We start from the raw sequence: 25,456 nt of genomic DNA, 5'->3' as shown, positions 1-25,456 counted from the left end.
TTTCTTTCAAAAAGCAGACATGTAATTTTAATGAAGTCCAATATATCTCTTATTTTCCCTTTGTGGTTAGTTATTTTAGAGTCAAGTCCAAGAAACCTTGGCCTATTTTAAGGTTGTGACTGTTTCCCCCTATTTTTTATTCTGTGACTTTTGTAATTTTAGCTTTTATTTGTAAGCCTATTTTGAGTTAGTTTTATGTATAGTATGAGGTACAAATCAAGTATTATTTTTTTCTATAGATATCCAGTTTTTCTACCACGATTTGTTGATTGAAAATATTATATTTCCCATGTTGAATTATCTGAGTGCAATTTAATTAAACCAATGCACCGTAAGTGTGAGGGTCTATTTCTGTATTCTCTTCTCTATTCTATTGATCAATATATATCTATCCTTACACCAATACCATACTGTTCTTGATTACTGCACCTTTAGAGTGAGTAAAACAGGTAAGTGTTCTGACCTGTTATTCTTTTTCAAAATTGTTTTAGATGTTTCAAAATTGTTTTAGATGTTTTAGGTCCTCTGGTTTTCAATATTATTTTAAAAACAGTGTATCAAGTCTTATTTAGAAATAGCCAATGGGATTTTGACTGGGGTTACAATGAATCTATATGTCAACCTGAAAAGAACTGACATCTTGATAATATTAATTATTCCAATCCATGAGCATGGTATAGCTCTCCATTTATTTATGTCTTTTTTTCTGTTCTCCCAGGACTATTTTATAGCTTTTATTATATAGGTATTGCCTGTATTTTGCGATACTTATCCATAAATATTTCATGATTTCGATGCTATTGTAAAGTGTATTTTTTAATTTCCCAATTATTTACTAGAATAAACATGCAATTAATTTTTGCATTTTGACCTTTTGTAACTTACTGAACTCAGTTATTAGATCTAAGTTTCCTAATCAAATATTTTTAAAAAGTTCATAAAGCTTTTCATACAGTCCTTAGTTTTTTATGTACCTGATAATTTTATCTATGAATAAAAGCAGTTTTTTGTTTTTCTTCTTTCTGATCTGTATGTATTTGTTTCTTTTGCATTCATTACTATAGTGACTATGATATTCTGTCTGTTGTTGAATAGAAGTGATGGTAATGGAATCCTTCTCCTTTTCCTATACTTCCAGAGACAGCATTCATTTACAAACCGTAATATATGATGTTAGCTATAAGATTTTTTTTAGATGTATTTTGCTGAGAATTTGCTCATGAATGCTTGTTTTTCATTTCTTCAGATGACTGTTGGCTTTTCTCCTTTATCTGTTAATATGGTGAATTACATTGATTGATTTTCAAATATCATATTAACATCGTGTTTCTGTTTGTTTATATATAAGCAGCAAAAATTAACAGCTGCTTGAACTCACTGTGCATAGGTCAAACTTGTCAACTGATGAGCTTCTTTTAGGGGAGATCTGGATTGTTCACTGTAATGAGGGATTACCCCATGTTGCTATTCATATTTCTTTTCTCTTTGGTTTGCCAGATACCCCATATAGGAATTCACCAACTCTTCCTTGAAGGTTAAGACATATTTCCCACTGATTTGTTTCTTCATCAAGAGAGAGAATATTATTTTGGGATATATAGACTTCTGTATGAATCTCTTTTCTGTTTGGTTCTCTAACATCATCTTTATCTGATGTTCCTTCTGGTTTAACCTCTCCAGAGATTAAAAGCACTTCTGCAAGATAGGAGAAGGATGATGCTTATTGCATGAGAGAGGAGAAAGTATCTAACGCTTTGGCTTCTTCTTATATAGTCCTAAGGCAATCATTCTGAGACCATGATCGGAGATATCCGAGCTTTCGAACTTCTGGAATTTTCTGGAGTTTCATGATGCAAAAAAACTTGCTTTCAGGATCCCTGTATTTCTGGCTTGGGTTTCAGAATTGCAAAATATTCCTGGCATTTCTTGTTAATATTGTTCTCGCTTTTTCTTGCTTTATCTTTGTGAATTCATACCTTTAAAAAATCTTCCACTGTCTTCTAAAATAGAGTTTGGAGAAGCAGCAGAGACGAATGGGGGGTGTTCAATCATTTGGAAAGTCTGGCACAGTTTCTAAAAATATCTTTAAGTATTTTAATATTTGATGAGGAAACCGAGATCTAGTCAGGCTAGAGAAATAAGCAAACTGGCCATAGGGCCTCATAGGCCATGTAAATGTATTTTTCTTTCTCCTTAAAACAGAGGAGAGCACTGAGCGGTTTTAATTAAGATAGCGATGTCATCAGAATTATGTTTTTAAGTTAATATTATGTCTGGAGTAAAGAAAAGTTGTTAAGAAGAGTTAGGAATGAAGACAAGGACACCAGTTAGGAATCTCCAACATCAATCGAAGAGTCACGTCGATTCGATCTAGGGCAGAGGCAGTGGGTCACGGCCAAAAGTCCTGACCCGTATTTTAAATGGTATCTTTCAGTCTGTCATCCTTCTTTCCTTCAACGAGGCTAATACTGTCAAATGTGCCTTCTAAATATCTCTGCATTCTCCTTTCTCTTCCTCTCCAGCCTGGACTACTGTCTAGCTCTACCAGGGCCTCAAGATACATCCTGCACCCCCCATTCTGTTGCCAGAATGATTTCTCTAAAGCACGGGTCTCATTGTATGTTTCTTCAAATATTTCTTATGGAAACTTAATGTGTATTGCAATGTAAAGAAACTATTTTAACTACTGAAGTTGGAATTCCTCTAAGGTGTGAAACTTTTTTTTAGGAAAATACCTTGATAGACCCTTTAGATGGGCAAGGCAAGACCTCCAAACAGATCAGACTGTGCAAGATAAATGAACAGGAAATCGGTGCTGAGAGCAGAAAGGGAAATAGAAGTTCTAAATAACCACACAGGAATTTGGAGCCCACAGAAAGTGGCCAAAAAGAAATTCAGGATGGCAAAGCAGCGTGAAGACGCTTTAAAGAAATTAAAATGTCTGATTGTTAAAGTTATATTGTTTAAATTGCTGTGATATGAGCATTCATCTTCCAAAAATCTTTAGTAAAGAGGCACATTAATATCTAGTATAAATGACTTTGCGAGTATACCAAAGAAGGTGTATTTCATATTTAGTCTGAAACAGAAGATAATAGAAAAGCAATAAGATGAAAATGAGTGGAGTTTGATGGAAGCCAGCACTCATAGCTAATAGTAAATAGGAAAGTATAATTATGCCACTATCAAGAAATTATAGAAAGCTTGGGTAGGGCATAGGATTTCCCAGTGGACATAGGGTATGTGCTGTGAGCGAAGTTTTCAAAGATCTCTCATTAGACAGTTGCTGCATAATACAGTACCATATCCTTAGTGGCTTAAAACAACCCATATTTATTCCTTTATTACTTTTATGGGTCAGGAATAGAGGCATAACTTAGCTGAGTTCTCTCCTTCAAGGCCTCTCATATTTAGAGAAAGATGGGAAGAGTAGGGAGAGAGATTTATTTTAAGAAATTTTATTATGAAGTTGTGAGGGCTGGCAATTCTGAAATTTGGCAGGCTGGAAACTCATGCAAGTCGAATTCAAATGCCACAGGGCAACAGGCTGCAAACTCAAGCAAGGTTTCTATGTTACAATCCTAAGGGGAATTCTGCCTTCTTTAGGGAACCACCGTCTTTGCTTGGTTAAGGCTTTCAACTGCTTGAATGAGGCCCACCCGCATTATGGAAGGTAATATGCTTTATTCAAAGTCTTTTATTTAAATGTTAATATTTCCTCAAAGTCTACTGATTTAAATCTTAACACATCCAAAATATATATTCACAGCAACCTCTACACTGGGGTTTGACTAAACAACTAGGCACCATAGCCTAGCCAAGTGGATATACAACATTAGCTAATTCAGGCTGTAGTCAAATTGTTGGCAAAGTCTGGGTCTCATCTGAAGTCTTGACCAGGGAAGCCTAGACCTTCAAAAGTCATCCATTATTGGCAGAACTCAGTTTCTTGCATGCTGTTAGATTAGTGACCTAAGTTCCTTGCTGGCCAGTGGCAGGAGGTTGCCCTTGGCTTTTTGTCACATGGGCCTCTCCATGTGGTAGCGTGCTTCAATCAAGGTCATCAAGTCTATTAGCAAAACAGAAGTCATAATCTTATGTAACCTAATCAAAGACATGATAGTCCACTTGCCACATTTTGTTGACTGGAAACGAGTTGCTAAGCAAGTCCACAGCCAAGGGAGAGTTACACAAGGGTATGTAGTCCTGTAGCAGTCATCATCTTAGAGTTTGTCACAGACTGCTTATCTCTGTGAGCATTTGAATTTCAGGGAAACCATTTCATTAGAATGCTATCGACCAGTTTATGAGGTGAGCACTGTTATTCCCACTTGACAAATTAAAGAATTAGATCAACATAACACAGGACATCAGAGGCATAGATGGTAATCAAGCCTGAATCTATTAGCTATCAAATGCTGCATTCTTCTTATATAGCATAGGAAAGCCAATGAAGAATAAGAAATACCGGATGTAAGAAACTCTGAGAACAAGCTTCTGTCTCTGTTTCCAAACTTTGACTTTCTCTTTGCAACCAGTTATGGTTTCCTAGAAATTTTATTGCTTCACTGGAAATTTCTATTAGAAAGACTGGCACTCATTGGCCTTCCTCAAAAGTATTGGTACTCCATAGATTCTTTTTTTTAAAATTATTCTATTTATTTATTTTTTATTGAAGTATCATTGATATACAATCTTATATTGGTTTCAAATATACAGCACAGTGGTTCAATAGTTACCCATATTATTGAATCCTCCCCCCCTTAACTCCTCCGGATACAGCTCTAGGAACAAAGTAGTTGAATCTGCTCTGTGGAACACGATGGGACTGTTTCCAGAATTTCTAATTGCTTATATTCCTGCTTCTGATTCCCCAGGCTTATTATCTTGTAATAATCTTTGGTACCTCTTTGATTGCATGGATTAGCCTATTTTCTGCTCCCTTGGTCATCTGGCCCTAAAACTGTAGCTATTCTTTCTGCCGGCAGATTGAACCTTACCTCATTCTACATAACCATTCCGGCCACTTGAGAAGAGAAATAATCCCATGGCCTGGCCATGCATCCTAAAGCCATGCATCACATTATGAATCCTATTCCAAGTTGCAGCCAGGGTTCTAAAAAACTCTGGCTTCAAGATGCGCATTTTAGAACTGATTTTCGTACCTAAGTACTAGCCTAGCATCCCAGTTTTTCTAGGACTGGGGTCCCTGCCTTGATCCCTTCAAGTAACCCTAGGGCCCAGAGTTATGATTCTGAATCCAGTTCATTGTACCAAGATTCTCTGCCATACTGCGAGGCAGCTGACCCTCTTTTTGTTTTAACCTATAGTTATCATCTAAATTGTATTCATCCCAGGTAAGTGGAAAAGATGTGGAGCTTTATGACATTTATTCTGGGTTTGTAATGTGTGGGAAATTATAATAACCAAACATCTAGGCTACTTAATACAAATTTAAATACAAAAGAATAATCCCCCCTTTGTAATGTAACCTATGGCTGTTTTTGAGGCAGAGTTTTGGCCTAGGTATCTGTGGGATAGATCACCTCCCCACCTTCTTCAAATTTCTTCTGTTGGGCCCCATTGCCTACAGTGGGGGTTCCAAACTGCCTAGGCTTGGATTCAAGGGTTTCCATGATCTTATTGCAAATTACTCTTGCAATCTTTTTTTCATGTCCTGTGCACGAGGATCCCTTCCCCTTCCTCGTGCATAAGTCTTCTCCTAGTTCTTCACTTACTGAAGTTGATCTGAGATCTTTCGTTCAGGTCCATTGACACCAGATTCTTAGACTCACTTCCTATCCCTTAAAAGAATCTCGATGAAATGCTTTTTGATGTGACTTTCAGTATATTATTTCTATCCACCCAATCACATGCTTTATTTTATTATCTGATTTGGCTCATTTCTTACACATCTTTCTTATTAGCCTAGAATGCTTTTTAAGAAATTAAAACCTGCTTTGTATTCTTCATCTGACTCCCATCCTCAGACTCTATCCCGATGCACTGAGCAAGGTGTGGTGATAAAATAAAGTTGAGGATAGAACATTGATTTTGGAATCTGACACGTGTCAATTTGGAAATAAGTTCTGGCATTTGTTAACCGCGTGATGGGCAAGGGTGCTTGGCCCCCTTGCTTTCCTCACCTATCAAATGAGAACAGCACTGCCTGTCTCAGAGGTTTGCTTTTGGCTTGCTCATTGGTATTAAAAACAGAAAGGTTGGCACAATGTAGGGTTTATCATTGCTGTTTCTTCCTCCCATTCCCACAATACACAACACACTCCCCCTTCTGACCACCTCTCCTACCCTGTTTTCATAGTCACACCCTCACCATTAATAAATGTTTGTTAAATTGCCTCGAATCCTCTATCACTGGCTCCCTTGATTTGATGACTCACAGCTTTTAAATGATCTATAAACTTTTCTCTCTGCAGCCTTTCACCTGCCGGGTACCTTGCATCCTTGCTTTTCTCTTTCTACCCCCACTCCCACCCCCACCCCCACCCCCCTGGTCTGCTATGAATCCTGCTTTTGTACTTGTTCTGTTCTAAAATTTCATTTTCACCTTCAGGCTGTTTGTCTACATTATGTCTCCCTTCTGCTGAAAGAGCTTGGCCTTGTGAAGCTTGTATTTGTTCAATCTTCTGGCTTCTCAAGATCTGTATTTATGAGGTTCTTAATGTTCCCAGTGCTGGGACCTTCCACACACATGCCAGAGCTTTCTGAGTGCTGCGACCTGAAAGGGGAGCTGTTCCAAGGTTAGGTCATCCCCCCACCATGGTGCTTCCTTATCCACAGCCAGGAAAAATAAACGTTTCCATGGCGATGAAACAGAAACCCGTCTGATCAATTCTGACTTTTGTAAATAGGAATCCATTTTAAGTCTATGTTTGTGGCTTGGGCTGCTTGTCACAGTAAAAAAGAGAGTGGAAAGTTATCATATACATTTCTAGCATTGAATATTCAGTTTAATCTAAGAGAGAGACTAGGCCCTTGCCCTAAGGGGGCTTAAAATTTAGTTGGGGAGTGAAAATAATCCACAAGAGACGGTAATTGAAAGCTAGGGATAGGAATAACTCATGAAATTAATATGTATTGACTTATTGCATGAATAAATAACTGTAGGATTGCTATGGACTGAATGTTTGTGTTCCCCCTAAAATTTTTATGTTGAAATCCTAATCCCCAGTGTGATGGTATTTGAAAGTGGGGTCTCTGGGAAGTAATTAGATTAGGAGAATGGAACCTTCCTCTCTCTTCCACACCCCACCATGTGAGGACGCAGCAAGAAGACTGCCAACCAGAAAGAACATCCTAACCAGAACCCAACCATGGAGCATCCTGATCTTGGACTTCCCAGCCTCCAAACTGTGAAAAATAAATTTCTGTTGTTTAAGTAACCCAGCCTATGGTAGCAACCCAAACTGACTAAGATAATGATTGACTGAATGGAAGTGATTAAGTGAATAAATTAAGGTTTGAGCTTTAAGTCTTGTGCTTTAAACATTGAACAAAGTAACTAATTCAAAGCAATTTAAATCACCTTTAAATTATTTGCATTGGAATTCCACATGGACTTCATTGTCAGGAATCTAAGCTATTTCAGCAAACATACCTTAAGTAACCACAATGGACCAGACTTTATAGTGAATCCTAAAGGAAAACAAATTGAATAAGATATTTCCCTTTCTCCGGGATAGAAGCAAAATTCTCCTGTCACCTTGCTGTGGATGATTGCCAAAATGTCCTAAATATAGACCCAAAACCTCAAGCCAGCAGAATAACATTAGTTTTAAATACAATAGTAGATTGAATGGAAAGTTTGTTGGGATTCAGGACGACTTGCTGGCTGCTCTATAAGCATCACTCAGTGTGTCTATTTCATCAGTTGGAGATTCTTCTCTTTCTGGAAATACTTTGAAACTATCCATCCTCTGTTCTAGGAATGTGAAACACTTGTTATGTTTCCAACTAGACTTTAAACTTCCTGAGAATTGGATCTATTTTCTGTTTATCTGTGTATCTTCCACAGAACCTAACATAGTGTCTGATATATGGCAGATACTCAATTGCATTGAATGAATGAATGAACAAGAATAATGTAAAATAAAAATATGTATTTGCTCAATAAGGATTTGGGGACCATTCTGTGTGTCACCAAAAACGTAGGCAATGGAGACATGAAAATGGATGAAACAGGTTCCTGGTTCCTGGTGGTCTCAGCCTGGTTGAGAACTCAGAATGCAAACCAGTAATGATAATTCAGTATGTTAAGTATCATGATAATGGTAAACATCAGAAGCTCTATGAGCAATTGGCAGGGAACAAGAGTTCTGCAAAGACTTAGGAAGAGAGGTGAACTTAAAGCAGGACCTAGAGGATGAATAAGAATTTGCCAAATGAAAAAGGAAGATGGTTCAGTGGAAGGATCAGATGCAAGAAAATGGTGAAATCAAGCTCTTTATAGACAGAAGAAACAACATAAGCAAAGGCACAAAGAAATAAGAATGTCTGACATTTAAAGGTAATTTGAGGTGGCCAGAAGTGGGGTGTGTTATGGAATGTCACAGCATTGGGAAATAGCCAGATAGACTGGGGTCAGATTATGGAGGCCTGCCATGCCAAGCAGTTTGAACTTCATTACTCAGCAGTAATAAGCTACTGATTTTTCTTTAAGGAGAATAGTAACATAATCAGATTTTTGTCTTAGAAGACAACCCTCACTAATGTGGGGAAAGTGATCCTGAGGATCAGAGAAGGAAGGAAAGATTTATTGAATGATGACTATGTGCCAGAAAGTTCATTAGGGGCTTTTATGGATATTATTGAAGTTTGCTTCATTTAAGCCCTACAATAACACAAGAGATAAGCGTCAGCATGCTCCTTTAATAGATGGAAAATCTGATGCTTGAAACTAGGAATGGAAAAGTGATTAGAAATTGAGAAACTGCTTTAAAAAAAGTGGGTCAATGTTAGAACAATGGCTTTGGAAGGGGAGAATACCACATACTGGAGAAGTATTTGGAAAAACATAATTAATAGAATGGTCATTGCTGGAATGTAGGCATGAGGAACAGGGGTGGTCAATGGTGAATTCAAACTCTGTATGGAGCTGTAAAGTCTGAATCTTCTATAATTACCTTCCCTGAAGTGTTCTAAAATCTCTTACATTTTTTGTATCATTACCATGAAATCCATAGAGGTAGAACAAAATTTCCCTCAATAGGCAAAATAGAGTTTTAGAGACTTGCAAATTTAGTGTGTGTCCTTGGGAGTCAGCCACTGTGCCAGGGAAGAACCCAGGTAACCAGTTTTCAAGACAACTTTACATCTTTTAACTCTGTTATACTCAGAAAATTTCTGATGATAAAGTATTCAGAGGTTTGGAGCAAACACTTAAACAGTGTAAGAACCGTATCAGAAGGGAGACACCACCCAGACTGTTAGCAAGCCAAAATTCACTTGGGAGCAATAAGTGGCTCAAGAGACTGATATCATAGAAGATCAAAGTGTTCACTGAGAAGTGATTTGGGGAGAAAAGAGCCCACCAGTGACTTTAGCAAACCACGCAGTGATTGTGAAATTCAATGCATTTTGCAATGCTATGCACAGCAGAGGAACAATTCCAATTCCAGAGGAATCCTGCTGACATCCAAAAGGCCTCTTTCTTATGCCTCCAAGGACTTTAAGTATCACATATTGTCCTTTCGCTCCCAGACCTAAGTTTGGTGGTCTATTCTCTATTTTGAAAGTTTCCTTAAACAACTAAGAACTAACATTTGTCTGATTGGCAAATTTGGTCATGTACTATTCAACTTTTTGTTTTACAAGGGACTTGGGAGTATAAGAGATGGTTTAGGTTTGAAGAATTAAAGAAAATATTAAATCTACCTTCTTGACTCTCCTAAAGTAGCTCTGACCACTTCCTCTGACCTACGTAGTGAAAGAGGAAATAAGAACAGAAGATGTGAATGACACAGGAAATTAGAAGGAAAGGAGAGAAACAAAAAGACCTTTCCTATCTTGCAAACCTAAGAACTCTGCCTTAATATATCTCATAGAACCATACTTTTTATTTTATAGTTCTCATCAAAGTTTGTAGTTACATTTTTATAACTATGATTACCACTCATGATCCCTGAAATACTCAATAACCACTAAATTAATAGTGTCTAGGAAACTACAGTGAGGGGTGTGTTTGTGTATGTGTATTTTAGAATAACAATTGCTGCCAAGGTGAGTAGATAACCCCAAATTCTTACATGAAGGCCTCCAACTTCATCTATGTAGGGGAATGAGATTTGTAGGTTCAAATATGATAGTTAGGGAAAGAGCCAGACCAATGAGCCGGTGGAACAGTGGCTTCTGTACATGAAATCTCACCTCCAGGGTCACATCATCTAAGGATACAAATTGAGACTGCTTAGATTTAGAACGTGTTATCAAAATCCTTTATAATGGGCCCCTATCTTCTTTTCCTCTTGCTATCATCACCCACTTCTCTTTCCTCCATCCTCAAATACATTGATGCACACACACACACACACACACACCCTATCCTTCATTTCACCCATTCTCTTATTCCCACCGTATTAGTTTCCTATTGCTACTGTAACAAATCACCACAAACTTAGGGGCCTAAAAAAAATACAAATTGAAAATCTTACAGTGATGCAGGTCAGAAGTCCTACATGAGTGTTTATATACTAAAGTCAAGGTGTTGTCAGGGTTGTGCACCTTTTTGAGGCTTTAGGGGAGAATGTATACCCATGACTTCTAGATTCTGCCAGCCATTTCTTGGCTCATGACTCTACTTTTCCTTCTTCAGAGCCAATGGCATGGCATTTTTTAACCTTTCTCTGACTCTCAGCCTATCCTTCCTCCTTCCCTCATTTATAGGATCCTTGTAATTACACTGGTCTCACTCAGATGATACAGGCTGATCTCCTCATCTTAGCCATATCATAATCACATCTGTAAAGTCCCTTTTGTCATATAAGGTGACACATTTATAGGCTTTGGGAAGTAGGCCCTGCTCAACTCTGGGGGGTCCTTATTCTTCCTACCATACCTGCACAACACCAAGCACATTCCCTCTTCTTCATCGTCCCTTAGGCTGATTGCTCTGCCCAAATTCTCTTTATTCCCTTGTTCACTTGGAGATCCCCTATCTTGACTATGATTTCTTCTCTGAATTTTTCCCTGATTACCCTCCTTCCTTTGGAAGAATTACTGCCACGTCTTTGTCTTCATAGCAATGTGTTAAATATTGAGTCCATTACAGCATTCGCCATATTGGAATTCTTTGTCATTTGTCTGCTTCTTGCAGTAGGATGGAATTTGTCAAGTTCAACATGTACACTGTACTCATTTCTTGTTAAATTACTAATACCTAGGCAAGTGTTAACAAACATTGCTTATCTTGTATTTAATTGAATTTGCTGATTAGGGTAAAATATTTTTGATCATTAAAACCAAAACACTTTATTGTGTTCCTTCTATCTCCAATTCAGTAACTATCTTCAACTATGTCTTGAAAAAGCTTTGCCTTAACTGGTATCATAATGACTAAGTTCAGGTATTGGAAGGAGTCTTTGAAAAAAGATTGATTTGTGTGATGCCAGAAGATAGAGCTAAAACAAATACACTCACATTGCTGAAGGCCCAGTTTTCACTGATGATGAGCAAGAGTTTTCTGATGAAATGAGCTATAAATCAAGAACAGGCTCTCTGAGTCATCATCCAAACAGAGAAGGTAGGCACTTGTTCTCAACTGAGCCACTTAATCCTAATTCCATCCAGTTTTGAAACTGAAATTTATATTTATGTATCTTGGATCGTAAAATATAAAATGTAAGATTGAAACGACTAGGTTAACCATGTTTCCCGCCATGTGGATCAGAGAAGCAGAGGTAGGAAATCTGAAGAAAGTGAGAGAAATGAGCCAGGTGAGCAAAGAGAAATAATGAGGAGAAGAAGGGAGTCTTTGCAGTATCCATATTTCTTGTTCCAGAGGCATCTCTGAGCCTGAATTCCATAATCCCTCTGTATCTTTTAATATATATTCTCTTGAACTTAAATTAGTGGGTTTCCTGTCTATTGAAGTCAAATGAATCATAACTGTAACACAGTGAGGAAATGAATACTGCTTCATAAACACAAAGATCTTGATATTTTTGCATAGTTTAAAGGCAACACTCTATATAAAGACAATTTTTTCTGTACTACCTAAATTTATACAGGATTTTAGAGTTTCTAAAGTATATTTTAATGCAGTATCCAATTTTATCCTAATTCTACCCTGAAAGTAAATGTTATTAGAACCCTTATTTATGGACTGGAAGACTGAAAGCTAGAAAGGTAAAATGGCTTGCCCGAGTTAGCAGCAGAACAGGAGCTAAGATTAATTTATTCCACTAGATCAAATGGTCTCTACTGAGCAGCCATTCTGTGAGTGTCTTATATTGGGAGTCAGAGAAGGAAAACAACACTGGGTGACCCTTGCCCAGTCTTTTCTCAAAGTGGACTTCCTCTCCCGTGGACCACAATCTCCTCTCTACTTTGTGGGTCCAAGTAGAGTGAGCTTTGCTCCCTGGACCACTGCTAGTACCTCCAGTTCTTAGAAGGGCTTGTCCCAATGCCCTCTGGCTGCCGTGACCAACTCTCAGCTTAGCTGGCTTGGGTATCTCCCTGGAATCAAAGGAACAGGCCCCTTCCATCCCTCATCAGCCTTTTCCCTGTGGCCATTCCTCCTGACAGCAGCATAGGTATCCACAGATAAGCAATTTTAAGAAAGTAACTTTCTATAGCTGTGGTAGCTATGCAAAAGTTTTTGTGTTACCCAACCAAAGAGGCTTCTTTTGGAATTTGCTTACAAGCCTCATTGCAAAAGTTTCCTGGGCTCAAAGATATCAAACCTGGAGCAGGCTGCCAGCAGATTCCTGGTATGAGCAAGTTAGGAAAGAGATTCTGTATTATAATAATATGGTGATGAGAGGAAGGCAGGAGTAATACATGGACAGAGACCTGTGTTGCTTCGTTGCCTTAACAGCAGTCCTGGGCTCTTCAGTGTCAAGGACCCAGGATCCATCTACCTTTAGTTTCAACATCTTCAACACATGGTTTCCAACTCCTGGTTCAAGATGGGTCCTCAAATACCGTCATTATGTTTGCATTCCAGTCACCAGGAAGGAGGAGGAGGTCTCCCTTCAAGAACATTTCCTAAAAGTTGCATATACCCAATTCCATTTACAGCAAATGCACCAAAGGTTAGGCATATGATCATAGCTAGATGCAAAGAGGCTGAAAAAGGCCATCTTTATTCTGAGTAGAGATATACGCAGCTAAAATTTGGAAATTGTTTTACAGAATAAAGGGATTTTAGAGGACACATAGCAAATTCTCCCACAAATGTGAAAACTGCTGGCAAAGTCATTAAATGGCTGTGCATGCAGGGCCTTTATGAAAATGCCAAAATAGAAAGTTCTGTTTCTTTAGATCAAACATAACATTTCTCTTCTAGAGAGGCACCCTGGTAAAGCAGCGATCTGGGAAAAATAGCAAAAGAGATGTCTTCAGAGCAATAGAGTACTCACCATCGAGCAATTAATAAAAATAATATTGTTATAATAATTATAATAATGCCTCACATTTGCATAATGCCTCAGCTTTCCAATATTTAACATACCCTACTTGAACCCCAAACTATATTATAAATATTTTAGTATTAACCCAGTTTTGCAAAGGAGAAAGTTGAGAATCACGAAGGTTAATTTCTTATGTAAACTTTATTACACAGCAAGTAAATCCTAGTCCAGAGCCTGAGCACCAACTACAACCCTGATTCTAATGGTCTGAGGAGCGCAATGGCAACATAAATGTGTAATTCTCTCTTGCGTGTTTTCCTTCATTCATCAACACACATGTACTGTACAGCCCAAGGCATACAAGCGAGCAGAACAGAACCCCTGAATTCAAGGGCTTGAGAAGCTAGTATTTAATAAGTGGCAAAGTTATATATGATATTTTTATATATTCTACACTTATAGTTTATATATAATATATAAATTTATTGTATATGTGATATATAATATATTAATATATTTTCCTATTACATTCATTTATATAATATGTGCATAATTATATATATATAATTCACTATATAAAAAACACAATATATTTGTGTTTTTAAAAATAGCATGTAACAAAACAGCAGCAGACTCACAGAACCCAAGAATGGACTAACAGTTAGCAAAGGGAAAGGGACTGGGGAGGAGGGGTGGGAAGGGAGGGATAAGGGGAAAAAGGGGCATTACGATTAGCACACCTAATGTAGTGGGGGGCACAGGGAAGGGAGCATACACAGAGAAGACAAGTAGTGATTCTATAGCATCTTATTACGCTGACGGACAGTGACTGTAATGGGGTATGTGGTGGGGACTTGATAATGGGGGGCGGTCTAGTAACCATGATGTTGCTCATGTAATTGTAGATTAATGATACCAAAATAAAAAAAATCCTGTTATTGAACAACAACAACAACAAAAATAGCATATAAAAATTATATCTGGCAGGGAGGAATCATTCCAGTTTTCCCTTCAAACCTAAGGTTCTATGCCAACTGAATTCAAGGCTACCCTGGACCACAGAGCCTCTCTCTGTGTCCCCCACTGAGGTTCTCCTTCTCTTTTAAAGCTTCATCCTGTCACTGTTTCCATCCCTTGCTGATGCATTTCTCAGATGTAAGTTCTTGCAGCACACAGTGAAGTGACTTCATTCTTCCTATTTTACAGAAAGAAAGAACAAGGCCAAGATAGATGGATAACATGCTCAGGATAGAAGCAAACTCCGTGCCAACCAAAACTGCCACATTTTTTTAGTAAGCTCCTTGCCCAAAGGACAGGAACCTGATAATAAAAAGTGTATTTAAACATTCATTATATGAACTACCATTGAGTCTGCCTTTAACACAATGCTCTGAACATAGCAAATAGCCCCACTTGCCAGGGACCAGGTGAAACGCTCTCTCTGTATTAGATCGTAATAATAATAATAGTCTAGTCAATGCTTATTGACCACTTAGTATGTGCCCAGCACTTTGCTAAATATTTGATGTCTGCTTCTTTTCATCTTCAGAGCTATGTTATGAAGTCAATGATGTTATTCCCTCGAAGCACATGAAATTTCTGAAACCCAGCAATGCACCTATAGTCACACAGTTCATAAGAGTCGTAAGTCTGTTCAGTGTTAAAATCTAAGTTCTCAATCACTGTTATCCCTCAGAACAACTATGCAGAATTTTTAGATAGGGGAACTGTAGACATTGCTTATAATTTTCATTCCTTTCACTCTGCCCTGAGCAGCGGTTGGACAACTGTAAAATCAGTGTCCATATGATTTCTAAGAAATTTGCTTTCTGCTCTATTATTCTCCTATAAAGAATGAACACCTGGGCCTCTTCTCGTCGTCCTTTACCTTTATGCACAGGGCCTATGCATTGCCTTCTGTTGGCACCAAGAAGTGGTGCAACAGGAATCCCACCAAAACATTTGAACATGTCTGTTTAGTTTATTCACTTTTTTGTGTCTTCTTATTAGGCTCCATTTCTGATATTCATATTTTAAGATGTTCAGTTATTTCCTGAGATTTTCTATGTCATATCCGAGTTTTTCTAAATTTGATTTATGTTGTTCTTTTTATGTCCTCTGTAAATTTTTTAAGGTCCTTTAGCTTGTTTTGACATAGAAGGCTACCTTGGTTATCTGTCTGTGGACATAATTTTATTGTCTGTTAGGGATTTTGTCTTTGTTCTTCCACTTTTTTCTCAGAATAACTGGCATGGGACAAGCCCTCAACAATTTTCTACCACTCATTTGTATGTGAAATTCATTTTCATAGAGTTTTAGAGGGTAGGCAGGCTCAGGGTGGCATTTTTATCTTCACTCCCTCTTTGCGTTTTCAGGTAGTGTTCGCAATTACAGAATCTTGCCTTCTGGGATTTCCTGGTTCCTTCCCCCCACCCCACTTTTCTCTGGACATTTCTCGACTTTCCTCTGATTCTTCTCCAGTTTCACCTTGGTTCAGCTTCTAGCAGGTTCTCTTCAGTGTGGAGCCTTGTCCTGGAAAGAAGTCCTGGTTGGTGACTTTGGAGAGCTCATAAGATCTAGAACAATGCGGTTCCCGAGCGCAGGCATTTTGCCCTCACCCCTTACTGGGATGGCAGAAACCACTCTAAGTCTCAGTGGCTGCTTTCCCATTCCCCTGCTGTGTTCTCCGTGGGCAGCTACAGGCTCTCCTGGGCTGTGAGACATCGTTATGCTGCCCTTTGCTTCTTCTAGGTAGATGCTGATACCATGCAGCTCTTTGGACTATGGTGATTTTTCCTCACTTGCTTATATTTTGGGGTTCATAAGGATACTTTTTCATTTTGATTTGTTGTAAATGCTGTCCATGAATTTTGGTTTTGCTATTAAGTTTTTCTCTTTTATTTGGAAATTCTGAGAGACTCAGAACCTGTATTGTAGTCATTGCCACCTTTCCAGAATCTCTGGGCATTTTATAGTTACCTTTTTTTTTTATTGATGTCTTGCTTAATTCCATTGTGATTTGAGAAAATATTCCTATGGTTTTGTTTTGTTGGTGTCTGCATTCAGGCAAGTTCCAGGTAGGTAGAGAGCAGCTCTTACATTTCTAAAATCTAGTCAGTCTTTGCCATACATTATTAGTACCTAATAAATATTGGTTGATTGTTATTTTTGTCTGATTTTCTTTTATTCCTCATCAAGAGTGTTTTGAACAGTTGTTATGTACCCAGCGGTCACTTAAGCCCTCTGGAGGCTGTCTCAGTCCATTTGGGCTGCCAAAACAAAATACCATGAACTAGGTAGTTGATAGACAATACAAATTTATTTCTCACAGTTTTGGAGTCTCAAAGTCCAAGATCAGAGACACAGCGTGATCTGGCAAAGGCCCTCTTGTAGGTTACAGATTTCTCATTGTGTCCTTATATGGCGGAAGAGACTAGGTAGCTCTCTGGGGTCTCTTTTATAAGGGCACTAATCCTATTCATGAGGGCTTTACCCTCATGATCTAATTACCTCCCAGAGGCCCCACCTCTTAACATCACTGCATCAAGTGTTAGAATTCCAACCTGTGAATTATGTGGGTATGGTGAGGGGGTCACAAACGTTCAGACTATAGTGTGGGTACAAAGAAGTATAAGATACAGGTTTCTCCTATAATACTTCATATCCTGAAATCAGAGACTATTGTGGAGATACTGTTCAAGTTGTCCAGGACTACTAAAATCATTAAAAAATTGAAATTACAGAGCTCAGATACAAAAACATTTTGACTCACAAGATGACAACAGTAGCTTGGTAGTGTGTTCCTGGACTACTTGCGTAGAGAACTGTGCTGTGGCTATCTATGCATGGAGCTGAAAGGAAAGAGTCCAGTGAGTGACTCCTGGAATGTTTCCTGCCATTTGTGTGGGTCAGAAGAGCAGCATAATATATCTACATATTTGTATTCTCAGATAAAAATCTATTTACATCATATAAAGATAATACAATGATTTGAGAACTGAAATTTGAAGGCAAGCATTGAATTTGGGGCAAGCTTGGAACTTATACACAGTTATGCCATAGGCAATATAGAGCTTACAGAAAGTCTGTGTTAAAGTTTCTGAATTTCTGCTTGTATATACCTAACATTGAATGAATACTTTTTGCATTTCTGACACTATGCTTAGTGTTTTACATGTTTTAAACTTATTTATTCTTCACAACTCTATCAGTAAATTGTTATTCATTTCATGACGTTGGGAAATTACCTAAATTCAGAGCCTCATTTCCTCATCTTTATGGCATGGGTCTCCAAAGCCCCTCCAACAGGGCTAATTCATGGTTTTTGTGATGCAATGTATGTGAACACAATCTAAAAATCTAAGAATATAATATGCTATTATTATTTCTAGTCCTTTACACTGTGATAAACTAATGCACAAAGTGATACGACATGAGGATAGAATTACATGGTATAAAGTATAAGTGGTATACTAGAGGAAGTTGCTGAGGCCTGGGATACTGAGTCAAGAAATGGTTTTATTTAGAGCAGTGACCTTAGTCATAAATTAAAACATGAGGAGGAAAAAAAAAAAGATTGTGAAACAAAAATGAGAATAATACTCCCTGAAATATACCAAGAAGGGTTACCTGTGCGAGAGGACAAGGTAGACATTAAACATAATATATAAGCATAATAGACTATAATGAATGTTTTTCTAGGTATTATGATGATTCCTGTGCATGTTTTTGCTATCCTATTTGGCTATAATAAGCTTTTTGATGACAGGGACAAGCCTTTTTCACCATTATATCCCCTTTACATTTAGTGGAAGGACAGTAATTGGAGTAAGAGATGTAAGTTGAAATCTTTGCTCCACTCAGCTGTGACTCAAAAAGTTTCCTCATCTGTGAAATAGGAAGGATGAGTCTGAACAACCAGACTCAACAGCTGTGGTGAAGATGAAGTGAAACCACGTAAAACGCACTGTCAACAGAGGTGCCATCCAAATGTTCATCACTGACACTGTCTCCACCATCATCAAGTTACCATCACTTCATTATCATGATCAGCTTTAGAACACTTTGTCCTGCAAGGTGGGCTGGTGAAAATTTGCTGGATGAAGGACTGATGAAAAAAATGGATGAAAGAATAAAGGAGACAAGATAGACTGACAACCAAACAGGAACCTAAATCATGCAGGGCCTTGAAATCTCATCTTCTGCAAGCAGTTCAAGACAGAAGATGAGTTAACGGTACTTGAGTTTGAAGTCCTGCTCTGACAGTAAAATGTAAATTTGACTTGGATGGAGCCCACGTTGAGGCCAAGAGCCATGGGTGGGATGGGGAAAAATCTTCTTCTAAAGGAACCTTTGGTAGTCTGGCACTGAGAGAAAAGCTAACTTTTTAGTGAATGGGAGCCAGTAAATGACCTTCCCTTCCAAGAGGAGGGAATCTAACACCCTCCTTCATTAAGTGTATTGTGGGCCAAAGAGTCTCCCTAGTTCACATTCCCTCTGTATCCAAATCAGACACGCACTTCCAGAAGTGAATTTTTACCACTGAAGTTGAGGATGTTAGTTCACAGAAGAGAGAGTATTAGCCAACTTGACGAGGGTTTAAACCCCATGGTATTTCCTGTCCCTTTGAGGAAACTTGTGTATATTAAGAATTTCTTAAAAATCTAGAATCACTTTTTTCCTGAAATAACTTCATTTCTTTGCCTTCTTGTCATAACTTCAGATGTTACAGTTACTTATGCTGGAGGATAAAGATATCAGTCTCTGAAGCGGGGAAAACAGCAGATGTGGAAAAAATTTGTAAGATTTAAAAGAGCGCTCTGCTTTACATCTCTCATTCTGTTGTACAGGGTCTTCTCATGATGAGTGAAAGAAAGGAAAACTCACAAAGCCAACCTATTGGGTGGGTGGAGGGGAAGAAAGAAAGAGTTTTTTAAAAACATCTCTTTGTTCACAGTGGAATAATTTGTTCAAGACAAAAAGAAAAAAGAAAAAAGAAAACCACCATAAATTTTAAGTATTATTAAGAGCTTAGAGCTTTGTAAGTTAGTTTGCATAAATGCAATTGCATTTTGTGTGCCCATTTGAGTATTTGAATTTATATGTGTGTTTTTACTGGTTTTATAGACAAAAAAGTTTCCTAATCACAAGAATGGACTATCGCTTATAATAAAGATACTAAGAATCTTTATTATAAACATTGAGACCACTGAACTGGCAATTGAGTAGAGAGAAAGAATAATTCTCCAGTTTCTCTTCATTTGACTTTAAGCTTACTTTTATCATTTTGCCTGAAGCAATGTGAATTCTCAAAACTCACTTGAGCCCTTTACTCTGGGTGCTGAGTGTATGAAATGTCTTCCCATGCTAACTATAGGGTGAGAGGTTATCTGTGCCTCTGGTCACCCTCATTTGTTTGAATAATGAATGTAGTCAAAGAATGACTGATAATTGACAGAAACATTTTGGTACTGGTGATAAAAGCATCTATTTTAATCCAGAAGACATCAAAAAATGCCATCTAGGAGGTAAGCTACCTGTGACAGTCCAGGGGCCAAGAAAAATCAGATGACGTAGTCTTCTATTTAAAAAAGTACCCCTGTTTTTAAAAATCAGACCAAATGATTCTGATGCAGATGGTTGGTGAGAAGACTCTATTTAAAGAAATGCTCTCTTAATTGGGAAGAAAACGAATGTTTCATTCATGAACATCTACTACTTGCCAAACACGGACTGGTGCTTTACGTACATTCTCATCATTCTTCGTAGTAACTTAGGAGTAAATATTATTATTCCAATTTGAAGCTAATGAATGGAGGCCAAGAATGTGGCCTGATATGTGGTCTAAAAGGGAGTAAGTGAAGGTTCAAGACTTCGTGTCCATGTTCTTCTGGCTATTTCTTCCCCACACCGGCACTTCCTCCTTTTCTCACGTGTCCATCAGTTCTGAGCATCAGGAAATTATTCTTCCTTGCGTACAAAAGTGCAGTGTTTTATTCTTTGACTCACAAATTCATTTTTAGATTGAACAATGTCTGGGCATCAGCATGCAAACCAGGCCCTGCTCAGTAAAACTATGGAGAAAAAAGTCTTGTGGGTCCCACTTGGCTCAGATGTTTCTCACCAACAGCAGTCGGCCTTTCTAATTGAGTTTTTAAAGAATTATTCATCATCTATTTTTTTGGGGGGCTGGAAATTAGATATTTCTCACAAAAGAAAAATGTTGAGGGGGTTATAATCAGGATAATATTTGTAGATAATGATTTGTCTTTTTATAACCCAATCCTGTCATTTCTTATGTCCCTATTATCTTTGGAAAGTTGATGTGTTTTTCTCTTCCTTTATATTGGTTTTGCATTCTTTCTTATACCCAGATGCTAAAATTAGATTTAGGGCATCATAATTATGCCATAATTACCATTATCATATTTTCCAACCATTGAAAATTAGTATCAGTTTTGATCTTTCCCAAAACTTCAACAGATGCTCTCTTTCTATAGTGTTGTAAATTAGCATCAGAGCGTGTATCAACGTACAAGCTGTTTCCCTGAACTCATGAGGTGTGCCGAACCCACTGTTTCACTGAAGTTAATTGTTCCCAAGAATTTTAATTTTTTTCTACATAAATAGATAACGTTATTCCAGATGGCTTAATTATTCTCTAATTACCCTATACACTATCTTATTTCACTGTCCAGAAAGGAACTTCTCTCTGTTAAGAAACTTCATTTTGCAAATGAGACACATAGGACCAGAGAAAGGAAGTGACTCATTCAAGGTCACTCAGCAAGTCAGAAACAAACACCTCAGGATTTGGTATTTTTATTCCAAATGTCTTTTATCACTCTGACTTCATCAGAGTTAAGACCTGAGACTTAAGACTGAAATTTTAATTCTGGCTAGCCGTCTTGCTCTTGTTGCTTTTAAACAATAGAAAATTAGAGAAAATAGTGGAAGAAGACAAAACCTCAGCACTTCTGGAAAGTAGAGCAAAAGGCTTAGTGTCTCAAAAAAGCCTTGGAAGGTGGGACATTGCTGTTCACCTGGATGAGGAGTGTCACTACTCTATTCTCTAGGTGGTTCTTGGCTGACAAGAAAACACTTTGACATTCATACAATCATCCAACAAATATTGATTGACAAGCTTCTGTGTTTAGTCCCTGGCATGCAAGAGAGAAGACAACACCCCTTCTCCTTGACCACCACCTCTCCCAAGAAAAAGAGTTCCCACTCCACTGGCACGTAGAGATCCATACACCAACAGTTATACTATATGGTAGCACATGATTGGAAATGATCATGAGATTTATTTTTAATACTGTTTCTAATTTTATTCCAAGATAACTGTTTCTCCTGCTCTCACAGAAATATTGTTTATTCAGCATATTTTTATTTTAATTTATATGTATGTGTATAAAATTAGATGTTCACCATAACTAGTGTACTACCTGTCACCATAGAAAGACGTTACAGAATTACTGACTATATTTTCTGTGCTTTCATCCTGGTGACTAATTTATATTATAATTGTGATTTTATGCCTCTTTATTCCCTTCACCTATTTCACCTACCCAGCCCAGCCCTTCACCCATGGTAACCAACAGTCACTTCTCAGTGTCTGTGAGTATTGCTGTTTTGTTCAATATGTTTTGTTTTTAGACTCCACATATAAGTGAAATTGTATGGTATTTGTCTTTCTTTGCTTGTCCTATTTCACTAGAATGATACCCTCTAGGTCCATCCATGTTGTCACAAATAGCAAGATTTCTTTCTTCTGTATATATGTACCACCTTCTTTATTGCTTCAGCTATTGATGGACATTTTGGTTGCTTCCATATCTTGGCTGTTGTAAGTAATGCAGCAAAACATAGGGGTGCATATATCTTTTCAAATCAGAGGTTTTGTTTCCTTTGGGTAAATTCCTATAAGTGGAATTACTGAGTTGCATGGTTATTATATTTTAACTGAGTATTTTGCATGCCTTGTGATCAATGAAGAACTGAATCAGGCAAGGGCCTTATCTTCAAATGCTTGCAATCTAGTAGAATAGACAAAATAGGCATTTAATCATAATTCAAATTAGAGACTGGGTATTCATCTTTAAAATTAAAGCATTAAGTGGTTAGGACAAAGGTGGCTTTTATATTGATCATTAGAGAATTTAGAGGGAAGGACATTGATATCCGATAATGTGGGGAGACGAATTAAGTGGAGAATGCACTAAGAGGTTCAGGAGAATGGCAGAGTTAGAGACAGGGGAAATTTACTCAGGCAGCTGAGAAACCATAAGGGCCATCTAGAGATCAGCAGAAGCCTACCTACCATTGTGCTGAAAGAGAGTTAAGAAGGTTGTCTGGGGAACTATGCTCTGTCCCCATATTTCTCTTCATCTCCATCATCATATACAAACTTCTCACACATACACACACAAACACACCCACACATACACAGAATCATGCATGTTTTCTATAACTTTAAATCAACTGTCCAATTTCTTTAGAAAGTTCTTTAGAAATTATTGAACTATCTCCAAGTTCATGGGTATATATTTTTGGGGGGAAACAGTGGTATCAGTTGAATACCAGGGGTGCAAATTAATGATAAGGAGATGTAGATTGATTCCAGTTCTATTTTGAAGGTAGAGCCCATAGAATTTACTGTTCCATCAAAGTGTATTGAGAAGGAAAAGTCAAGGCTTTGACCTGAGTAACAGAAGAATTAAAATTTAAGAAACCAGTTCAGAAATAATCCCAACACAAAATACTTAAGCTAAGAACACTGTATCCAGTGCCCCCCAAAACTGTGCTGGTTCATGGCCAAGGAGGGTGCTGTGAAGGGGCCAGCCTTGAATCCCGGACTCTTGGCTACACACTCGACAGATGTTCCCTCTCTACCATGAGGCCTCTAGTGACCTCTAACTGGTTAAGAACATATGAGGGAGAAAACTTCCGGGGAAGCAGATATCTTAAGCTGAAATAGTTGCATATCAAAGAGTTTTGAGAAGTGCTACTGAGGTACAAGAACAGAATTCTCTGTTCACAAGTGAAGTCAATGCTGCTTTGCATTCACTTCAGAACAAAAAGTGAGAAATGCAAGGCTTGAGGGGGAAATGGAAATTCAGAGTGTCTTAAACTACTTTCCCTGAGACTGCTTGCAGAAAGTTTATCTGCAGATACACTTACAGGGAAGTGCGGAAGGCAGAACTGAGCAAAGGGAGAAACTGACCCATAATGTGATTGCCTCTGAGGCCTCAGTGCGTCCTGGAGAGAGCTCTGAAGCTAGAATGGCCTTTCAGAGCCATTCCAATGACCAGCAGGAGACTGGGACTTTGCACACCGACATGGGTTAGTTGTTGTCCAGGCCAGGGTCCCCTGGAAGGGCTGCAGCCTTGAGTGAACTAAGCCTGTTGCCAAGGAATAGTTTTAGTGAAGGATTCAGTTGCTGGCCATCAACAACTGAAGATACAGGTATGACAGCACCGTGGAAGCAATCCAGGATGGACACCAGGGTATCCTCTAGAAAGAAACTATGTAGAAGTGGCTTTCCTTCTGAAATAGGTAGACACCTAATGCCAAAAGATAGGTAGGAGATTTCTCCCGACTGAGTTTAAATTGACAAGTCCTGAATTCCAGTAACCTGGCATGAGATGACGGACATTCTGGCGAGACTAAACCAAGATTTTCTTTTTTGTTTACATATTATTGAGTTTCTGCTATGCTTTTTTGGCAATGGTAAATATTATATTCTGAGAACATCATTTTGCCAGTGATAATTGCTTTAGGGGGCTAGAGATTAGTTTGTTTTCCAGATCTGACATGTGTGGGCTAGGGAACATCTGTATGTACTGACACAAAAGGTTATCTAGAACATTTTTCTGAGTAATAATATTCTGTGTGCTTTTAACTCTTTAGACTCTTTAAAAATAAATGAGGGGAAATCCATTTCCTGGAAGATGGAATCAATGTACTTTTCCCTATTACTCCTGTTAAGTACAATTAAACCCTGGACATTATATATGAAACGAACATACAGAAGACTCTGAATGGAGGAGGGAAGGCAGCAGACCAGCTGGGGGCCAGAGAACACTGGGGGTGAAAAGGTGGTGGGTGCCTTTGGGTTGTTTTTGATTGTTTGTTTTTTCTTGCTTTTTTTTTCCATCTGATCCAAATAAGTCAGAAAACTAGAAACACCAAAGGGTACAGATGAAAAATAAGCCCCAATAGGTGCCTCCTCTCCCTAGTGAAAGGCTGAAGAAATGGGCAGCTTAATAAGACAGAAAAATTTTCAACAATAGCCACGCTCCTCCGGTCAAAGCAAGCATGAAAAACTGGCTCCATCTCAACTCATTCCAGTTAAGGCTGAGTGGTGAGCCTGGACTTAACAAGCATGAGGCTGTAACAAAGAGTCCCTAACACTCCTGGTGCAGCATCAGAGAAGGCTAAGCCGGGAGCCGAGACTCATGCACGTCGGCCAATAACACAGCACTCCTTCACATGCAACTGTCGCTAGAAGACACACGGGCTTCTCCCCCTGCCTGGAAGTAACCAACTACCGCTTCCCCTCCTCACTGGGGGCTGTCCAAGGAGGCCTAAAGGGATCAGGATTTTCACCATCACCTGATAGTAATGAGTGAATCGCACCCAGTGTCAGTGGAGACCCTGTGGAGATTCCCACCACAGCCCAGCAGTAACAAGAAGCCTCCCTTTTGAGTCAACAGAGTCAACAGAGGCCAAGTGGGGAACTTGGACTTCTGCTTCCACCTGACAGTAGTGAAGGAACACCTGCCTTCCCCTGCCAGCGCAGTATCAGAAGACTGAAATCAACAGAGAGATGCACTGTATTTCTGAGTGGGAAGACTCAACATAGA

This window comes from Manis javanica, chromosome 2 (assembly GCF_040802235.1).
Source record: "Manis javanica isolate MJ-LG chromosome 2, MJ_LKY, whole genome shotgun sequence".
Lineage (NCBI taxonomy): Eukaryota > Metazoa > Chordata > Mammalia > Pholidota > Manidae > Manis > Manis javanica.
Note: the sequence above shows the minus strand (reverse complement) of the source record.